Genomic DNA, 9,058 nt, shown 5'->3' on the forward strand with positions numbered 1-9,058 from the left:
AATCAGATGCAATTCAGCAGATTCAGACATCCCAGCATATAAACAGAATATTGCTGATGATGTCTCATGATACTCCATGTTCAATAAAGTGTGTTTGCACCACAAAAGGTGAAGGGTCAGTGAAACATCACAACTCCTAAACTCGGGTATCATGGAACCTGCCAGAGTTTACCACTGGTATTTAACACTTGGTTAGTTTACCACTGGTATTTACCACTTTGTAGTTTACCACTGGTATTACTATTTACCACTTGGTAGTTTAACACTGGTATTTACCACTCGGTTAGTTTACCACTGGTATTTACCACTTGTTAGTTTACCACTGGTATTTACCACTTGTTAGTTTACCACTGGTATTTACCACTTGGTTAGTTTACCACTGGTATTTACCACTCTGTTAGTTTACCACTGGTATTTACCACTCTGTTAGTTTACCACTGGTATTTACCACTCGGTTAGTTTACCACTAGTATTTACCACTTGGCCATTCGAGTGCAACTTCCTGATGGCAAACTTTAAAACCTCTTAAGCTGCAAGGGCCCACATGTGGGCCCTTTTGAGGATGATTTGCCCACCGCCACTTTGGCGACCTCTAGTGGCTCGGGTGTGCATATTTTTGAATACAATATATATATCAAATTAAAGCCCCATTTGTTGCCTGTCAGGTGACAAAATCCGTTCAGCGGTTCTCGGGTTACATGCCAATATTTGAGGCTTGCGCAAAGTACACGATATTGTGCACAATACTACTCCCGACTCTTGGGGCTCTAGTTTTGTCAATCATTTGGCGATCTCGAAAATGATTGGACAGGGTTGTAGCCAATGAGTGTGGCTTTCCAATGATACCCCACCTGGGGGCGTGAATGCCTTCTACAACGCTGTTCCAGTTCCGCGTTGCTGTTTTGCGCTCTGATTGGCCCAACGTGCGCATGCGCATGAGCCGCGACAAGCTCCTCACGCAGGCAGGAATCTAAACTCCCCTTAACGCAATTTATACAAATGGAAGTATTGATTATGCCGTAACGAATCATTAAAAAAATATACCGTTAACTGGAATATGTTGTGCCTTTACACATATGTTGGATTATGTAATTGGTTTGTCATGACAAACCAATAAAAAATCGCATCGCCGGCTGTCTCTGGCTTGCTCCAGCGGACACCAGAGCTCAGCGATGCCGCTCGCAGCAAGCATATTCTCCCCGCTGGCGATCGGAGCACGGAGGGTCGTGGACCGGCAACGCAGCCGCGAAGCCGGCGATGCGATTTTTTATTGGTTTGTCATGGCAAACCAATTACATAATCCAACATATGTGTAAAGGCACAACATATTCTCTCTCTTTTTTATTAAGCCATACGAATTTCTGGGGAAATACTACTTCTGAACTACTAACTACTACAGAAAAACTTGAGTAACAAGTTTTTCTACAACTCAAGTTCAGACCTATGTTACTCTATTTCATTAGCACTAAAAGTGATCTTTCTTTATTGTATCATAAAGTATAGTATTTTGGTTTGCAAAAAAGGCATGCAGTCCTCAAAAACCGGGAAAAAAATTGTTAAAAAACATTTTGAATATGGCACCGCCCGACCTAGAATCATTTTCACCAGCCGCCACTGTATATATATATTGTGGCAGACCGGCTGGCGTGGTAATAGATGGCCGCTACAGTATGTATCGGCCAAAGTACTGGGGCATATGCCCATATTAGGAGATCCGAGGACACTCCAGGCAGAGCAGAGCGCATCAGCATCAATGAAGCGCACCTGTGCCAGACGCACCTGAGACAGGTGAGTGCAATCACCACACAATCAAGCAGCATAGAAAATGGAGACAGAGATACAGAAGAGAATGAGAGAAGATATGGAGAATGAGAGAGTGGATAAGTTAGCCAAACAAGCTGTTAAAAAAGGAGACATAGACACTGTAACCCAACTATCAAAGTCAGAGGGAAAGAGTATTGTGTGGAGGGAAGCCAATAAAAGTGGCAGCTGCAGTGGGATTAGGAGACAAGATGAAGACAATTACATGCAATTCAAAACAGAGTGGGTAGTGTGATGACCAGATCATAAATCGATCAATACAGACCGTATTAGATCCCCATGTGGCGTATCATTGGAAAGCCACACAACATTTTTCGAGATCGCCAAATGATTGACGGAACTAGAGCCCCGGGAGTCGGGGGTGGTAATGTGTACTTTGGCGCACGCCTCACATATCGGCATGTAACTCGAGAACCGCTGAACGGATTCAAGGGTCACCTGAAAGGGCAATCGACAGGCAAGAAATAGGGCTTTAATTCTATCTATATATTGTAAAAGAAATGCACACAGAGGTCGGCAAAGTGTCGCGTCGCGAATCGTCCAAGAGGGCCCACATGTGCTTTTTCCCTATCCATAAATGTATGATTTGGCCATAATAAGGTCAAGGTCAAGTTCAAGGTCAAATATGAATTTATAATTAAAATTGATTATAATTTATTACTGTATCTACAAATCCTTCTGTTTAATCATCTTCCCTTTATTCATTTGCTTGATCAGCGCCACAATTGTAACATGGTGTTATTCACCGGCACAGATGCAAAATAAAATCATCATTTATATTCTCCTTTTTTTTTTATTACAAAGGTCCCTAGACATTCCTAGATACCAAGAACATGCAAATTGACCTTGTAGAAGTGGAGCAATCTTCCATTTACTTAGGCATGTACCTTTAGGCAACATTTCTGAAAATAGGACTACAGCTTAACAGGGCAGCTTTCTTAAATGAACAGGACTGATGGGACAATATGACAAAACGGACGTTGTAGGAGGTAAATGATACCAGAAGATGGCAGTAATGCAACGCCAAGGATGCAAGCTGCCGTTAAAACCAAAAGAAGAAGAAGAATCATTGGAGTAGCTGAGGCGAAACCTGTACGGAACGAGAGAGGAAGTGAGTAAGCGAGAAGAGAAGAAGAGACGAAGAGGAGGAAGATTGTTGTCTGTGTGATACTGTTTGTCTACTTTTGGAAGGAGTACCCTGCTGTGTGCTATAACCCCTGATCGGCTGAGAACCCGCATGTGTATCGACCTTGCTTGTCTGACAATTCGAAACTGTAAATGTCCAAACCCAACCCCCTCCAATGTAAAGTAAATGACGAAGTATGGTTGTCAATATTCCAATGTACAGTTTTGCTTGTACAGTTGTACAGTGTCCCCCCCCACCCACCCCACCCACCCAACCACCTCCAATGTACAGTCCCCACCACCCACCAAACCCCACCCCACCTACTCAACCTCCTCCAATGTACAGTTTCTATGTCAAATGTATATACTCTTTTCTGGACTCTTTGTATCACAAACAGTACTGTATTTGCAAATCTGGTATGTCATAAATGTATAGATGTAGCAGTACTGTCTATCTGTATGTCGTGTATGTCATATATGTTATGATGAATTGAAAATGGGGGACCCTGATGTAAACAAGACGAAAGTCTTTCTCTGGTCTGCATCCCCTTAACAATTGTATGTATTGAGCTGTACTGTACTGTACCCATTCTGCAATCTGTTAATAAAGTTTTCAATCAATCAATCAAACATCTTCTGCCCGATCATCCCCTGCCCGTATGAGAACCACTCTTTGTGTACGGAACCCCGCTTGTTGAAGTTAGAGGTTCTATGTAGGATTGTTAGTAACTGTCTAACTGCATATATAACTGTTTCCACTAGAGGGCGCTCTAGGCGGAGCCACTCAAGATACCACCAGGTGGCGGGTATAAATAGAGATGTATCCTCCCCCTCTACCTCTCTCCTCCACCTACCTCTCACGGAGAGGAGGACTCATGTGCTACTGAATTACCATGTGAATGCATAAACCACGCCGCTTAAAGGCTAAAGATAGAAACCATGCCTCTTGACCACATTATTGTCGCCCTATAGCCGGATTCTGTCAACACCGCTAACGGACCAAGATTAAATGCCATATTACCATTGGTATCATTGGTTTAAATGCCATATTACCATTGGTATCATTGGTTTAAATACCATATTACCATTGGTATTGTGGGTGAAACTGCCCCCCCCCCCACCCCCCTCAAATACCTGCCCATTTGTCCCTATGGTAGAAACTGTCTCCTCCTCCCCCACTAATTCAATCTACCTTGAATACCTTTCTTTTGTGTCTCACCCCCCTCGCTCCTTCTAGTAACCCTCCCCCGTCCCCTCCTTTGTCTCCCACCCCCACAACACACATACAAATGATATTACCATTGGTAGCATGGTTTAAATACCAAAGCTTTTTTATATATGAAGAGTGCCTGGAACTTCTTTGTTTTTTCAACTGGCTCCCCAAAATCCAAAGAGTACCTTCTAAACACTGGATTCACACTACAAGAACGCTGCAACCCTCCTTCTTGTTCAATTCAACCATGATATTACCATTGGTATCATGGTTTAACCGGTTAACCTGCACCCCCAAAATTGGCCATTTTAGTTTTAGTTTTTGAGGACTGCATACTTTTTTTGCAAACCAAAACAACATACTTTATACTTATAGCACATGCATGATCCTGGTCTCTTTTGAAAGACGACATTCGGATGTTTCTGATTGCAGAAAATCCACTTTTAGTGCTAATGAAATAGAGTAACATGAGTTGTAGAAAAACTTGTTACCCAAGTTTTTCTGTAGTAGTTACTAGTCCAGAGGTAGTATTTCCCCAGAAGGTGGTATGGCTTACAAATCCATAAGGACCCATAGCCTGAAGCCTTATGTAGTACATGTCCAACTTCATAAAGATCCATTCAGAAATTCAGAAAAAAGTGATTAGGAGTGATTTTGGTAAACTGTGTACAAAAAAAACTCAGTTTTCTCACTTCAATTCATTCGGCTGTTTTTCTCTTCCTGTTTTCGCTTGTTAGTTTTATTTAGTTTTTTAGATTCATACATCCCCACGTGGGGTATCCTTGGAAAGCCACACTCATTGGCTACAACCCTCCACAATCATTTTCAAGATCGCCAAATGATTGACGGAACTAGAGCCCCAAGAGTCGGGAGTGGTATTTTGCGCAATACCGTGTACTTTGCACAAGCCTCAAATACCGGCATGTAACTCGAGAACCGCTGAACGGATTTTGGTGGATTTTGGCGCTATCGACAGGCAACAGATAAGCCTTCAATTTGATATATATATATATATATATATATATATATATATTGTATTACAAAATATGCACACCCGAGCCACTAGAGGTCGCCAAAGTGCCGGTGGGCAAATCGTCCTCAAAAGGGCCCACATGTGGGCCCTTGCAGCTTAAGAGGGTAATTTACCATGATATTACCATTGGTATCATTGGTTTAAATACCATGATTGGTACCATTGGTATCATGGTTTAATTACACCGCAGCGAGTCAGGCTTGTAACACACCAAACCATGACCCCAATTGCATCAATCAACCATATATTTTAATCTGTTCATAAGGATTTTTAGGTAATTCTATTGAGCAAGTTGATTGACTCTGTCTGGCAACAGGCTGGTCTCAGGCCATGTCCAGACTAAAACGATTTTGGTCGTTTTAGGCAAAGTATTTGATTGTTTGCACCGTTGTGCCACCGTTGTGCCACACAAATACACACACACACATGCACCAAGAACATAGGGTTTCCCTCAGCAGTCTGCATAGTTTGATCTCACTAATCACGCCAGAATCACGTTAGAAGTGTGTGTGAGAGAGTGCAAGTGAGGATGTGTGGTGTGTGTGTGTGTGTGTGTTCATGTGTGCATGTGTGAGAAAGACACAATGACAGAGAGAGAGAGAGAGAGAGAGAGAGAGAGAGAGAGAGAAAGAGAGAGAGAGAGAGAGAGAGAGAGAGAGAGAGAGAGAGAGAGAGAGAGAGAGAGAGAGAGAGATATGAGTGAAGGATATGTATCATGTGTGTGTTGAAGAGAGAGAGAGAGAGAGAGAGAGAGAGAGAGAGAGAGAGAGAGAGAGAGAGATGAGTGAAGGATATGTATCATGTGTGTTAGAGAGAGAGAGAGAGAGAGAGAGAGAGAGAGAGAGAGAGAGAGAGAGAGAGAGAGAGAGGAGAGAGAGAGAGAGAGAGAGAGTGGCGGCTCGCCACTAGGGGCGCTGGGGCGCCGCCCCCCCCTGGTTAACCCTGGTTAAAAGAGAGAAGAACAAGAAATATTTTATTTTATTTAAATTTTTTATAGCCCTATAAATAATATAAACATTTTAAGTATGTTTGTGTTTCCAATGCACAATATAACGTTAATATATCAAATATAAATAATCGTTTTCCTGAACAGGAAGTGACGACTCTGTCTGATAGAGAATACGTTCCGTTACCGTAGCCGCATTTCTCCTAGCCGCATTTCTCTCGGGCTAGACGCAATATCGCTTTGAGTGCGCGTGCACGCTGTGCACTGGTTTCATCGCTGTATCCGTTGCAGCCAATCAGTGCGTAACGCGCTGTGCGTTGAAATATGATGTATTATGATGGAAGCCGGGCGCGATTTGAAGCGGTCTAAGCAAGCAGCGTCTATTTTTTCCGTAGCCGCATTTCGCGGAGACGCTCTCTGATTGGCCGACGTCAGTTTCTACACTGGGAAAGCCACTCTTCGTTCGAAGTAGGTTAAGGACAAGGTAACGTTAGAGTTTGTCTTAGAGCGTGACGGCAAGTTCTTTCGACGGTTAAGCTTAGGCACTCTTTCAAAGTTGGTTAAGGTTAGAGTTTGTCTTAGAGCATGGCGATAGAAAGCCAGGTAGTTTGCAGGCTGTTCGACGCGGAAATGGGCAAAGACAGACTCATTCATTCATTCATCACAGTACTGTTGTGTTGTGCTAACAACAAGCTAATAGCTGGATGCAGTCTGGACAGAGTGGATATACATCAACAGCCTGGGGACAACAGTGGACATAATTATACACTTTATCAAGCCCTCCTCGACCACGTAAACAGTGAGTTAATTCTCTCTCTCTCTCTCTCTCTCTCTCTCTCTCTCTCTCTCTCTCTCTCTCTCTCTCTCTCTCTCTATGCTGTGTTTTTGTTGAACTAAGTCATTAATTTCGTCGCGGGTGGATCATAATCAACCAGACAATGAATGGTAACTTGTTTAAAATGACAAGTTATACAAATGTGTTCATTATTGTATTGATCAGAGAGAGAGTGGAGTTTCTTTTGGATTGAAAATAAGTGGATTATGGCTTGTTCAATATCGTCTATGTTTGAATGAATGAATGAAAACTTTATTTAACAGATTGCAGAATGGGTACAATACAGTACGGCTCAATACATACAATTGTTAAGGGGATGCAGACCAGAGAAAGACGTTTGTCTTGTTTACATCAGGGTCCCCCGTTTTCGATTCATATCGATAGTTTAATAGCTAGCCTTGGCTCGTTTAACAATATGCAAAATATGTGTACAGCCCTGTACTCATACTGAAGTTATTCTTGGTATATAATACTACACATACTAGGTCTGATTGTGTAACGAATCGATTACACGTCGCGCTGTGTGTGAGAGAGAGAAAGAGAGAGAAGGAGAGATAGAGGGGGATACTAATTAATTCCGCCCCCCCCTGTGAAGAATTCACGAGCCGCCACTGGAGAGAGAGAGAGAGAGAAAGAGAGAAAGAGAGAGAGAAAGAGCGATAATGAGAAATAGAGCGTGTAGTCTACATCACACAGAGAGACCCTGATAGCAGCACGGTGGTCTGGGCCTGTAAAAGCATATGAAAACATACATATGCCCAGGCATAAGCATTCAAAGCAATAGAGGCCCCCAACTCCTATCACTACCCGAGGGGAGGAGGTAGAGATGGTGGAGACCTACAAGTTCCTGGGAGTACACTTGAATGATAAACTGGACTGGTCGGACAGAGTCCCCTCTACAGGAAGGAAGCAGGCTGTGCGTTCAGTAGAAAGCTAGCTGCAAGCTTGCCTAGCTTAGCACAAATTAATGGAAGCGGATACGGACCACACTAGCCTAGCTTTGAACTCTGGGAGAAGTGTTTTTGGCCAACGGCTAGGCTAGCTGGTCCGTAGTGCATTTCTCATGTTGGTGTGTTCCTTTAACACATTCCCTGCCACGCAATTTGAGCATCGTATACCACTCTCTGCCACCAGTCTAAGCCTATGGAGATGTTCACCTTCTTTGCAGGGCTATAACTTTTTTAATTGTATTGCTAAATTGACATTACTATGGCCCATTCAACATCGATTATCTACCGTTCAGGATGTGGGAACGTTATACTTTTTCATTCATACATTCATACGAAAATACCGTCTAGAATATAAATATGTTTTTATCATTTTCTGCAGTAATTCATAGAACGCTAGTTATAGGCCTAAACGCATAATATAGATTATCGATTGCAGTTTATTCGTGATACACGCTATATTAAAAAATCCAACTGAATACGATCCTAAACGTTATGACTCATCATGCGCGGATGAACGGGGGGGGGGGGGGGTCGTTTATAAGTCTGTGATCGTCAGTAAATGCTTTATGTAGTATGGGTTGATTTATTGATCAGTTGGTTTGTAAACAAATAAATGTACAATCGCCTTGAAAATGACGTCAGCGTCCTCTTACCGTTGGCAGATGAGACTTGAGCAAAAAGATCCCACTTATTTGACCGCGATCGAGTCGATCCATTTCCGGTTTGTATAATAATAATAACAGCCCAAATCATGTCGATTATTGAGTTATGGCAGCGATCCATATACACGGTGTGTGTCTTGAGTCCCGCAACACTATGTGAGTGCCGGACGCATTTCCCAGACGCACCGAGATCGACTCGTCCATTTCCGGTTTGGTAACTCGGCGATCATCCACCAGGCGGTGCAAGTGTTGCAGAGTTGAAGTTAATTCAATTTGTCAATCAATGAAATATTTATTCTTCAAAAAGAAATATTCTCTTTCTCTTTGGTATATTCTCCGTTGCAATTCTTTCCTTTGAAGAGGTCAATTATATCCAACAACAATAATGCATGTATCACTTTCACAGTAATAACATTCCTTTGAATGCTCAATATAGTTGGTACTCAATAGTTATACTTATATTACATCTGATA

The sequence above is a fragment of the Notolepis coatsorum genome (genome assembly GCF_963971535.1).
Source record: "Notolepis coatsorum genome assembly, chromosome: 19".
Classification (NCBI taxonomy): domain Eukaryota; kingdom Metazoa; phylum Chordata; class Actinopteri; order Aulopiformes; family Paralepididae; genus Notolepis; species Notolepis coatsorum.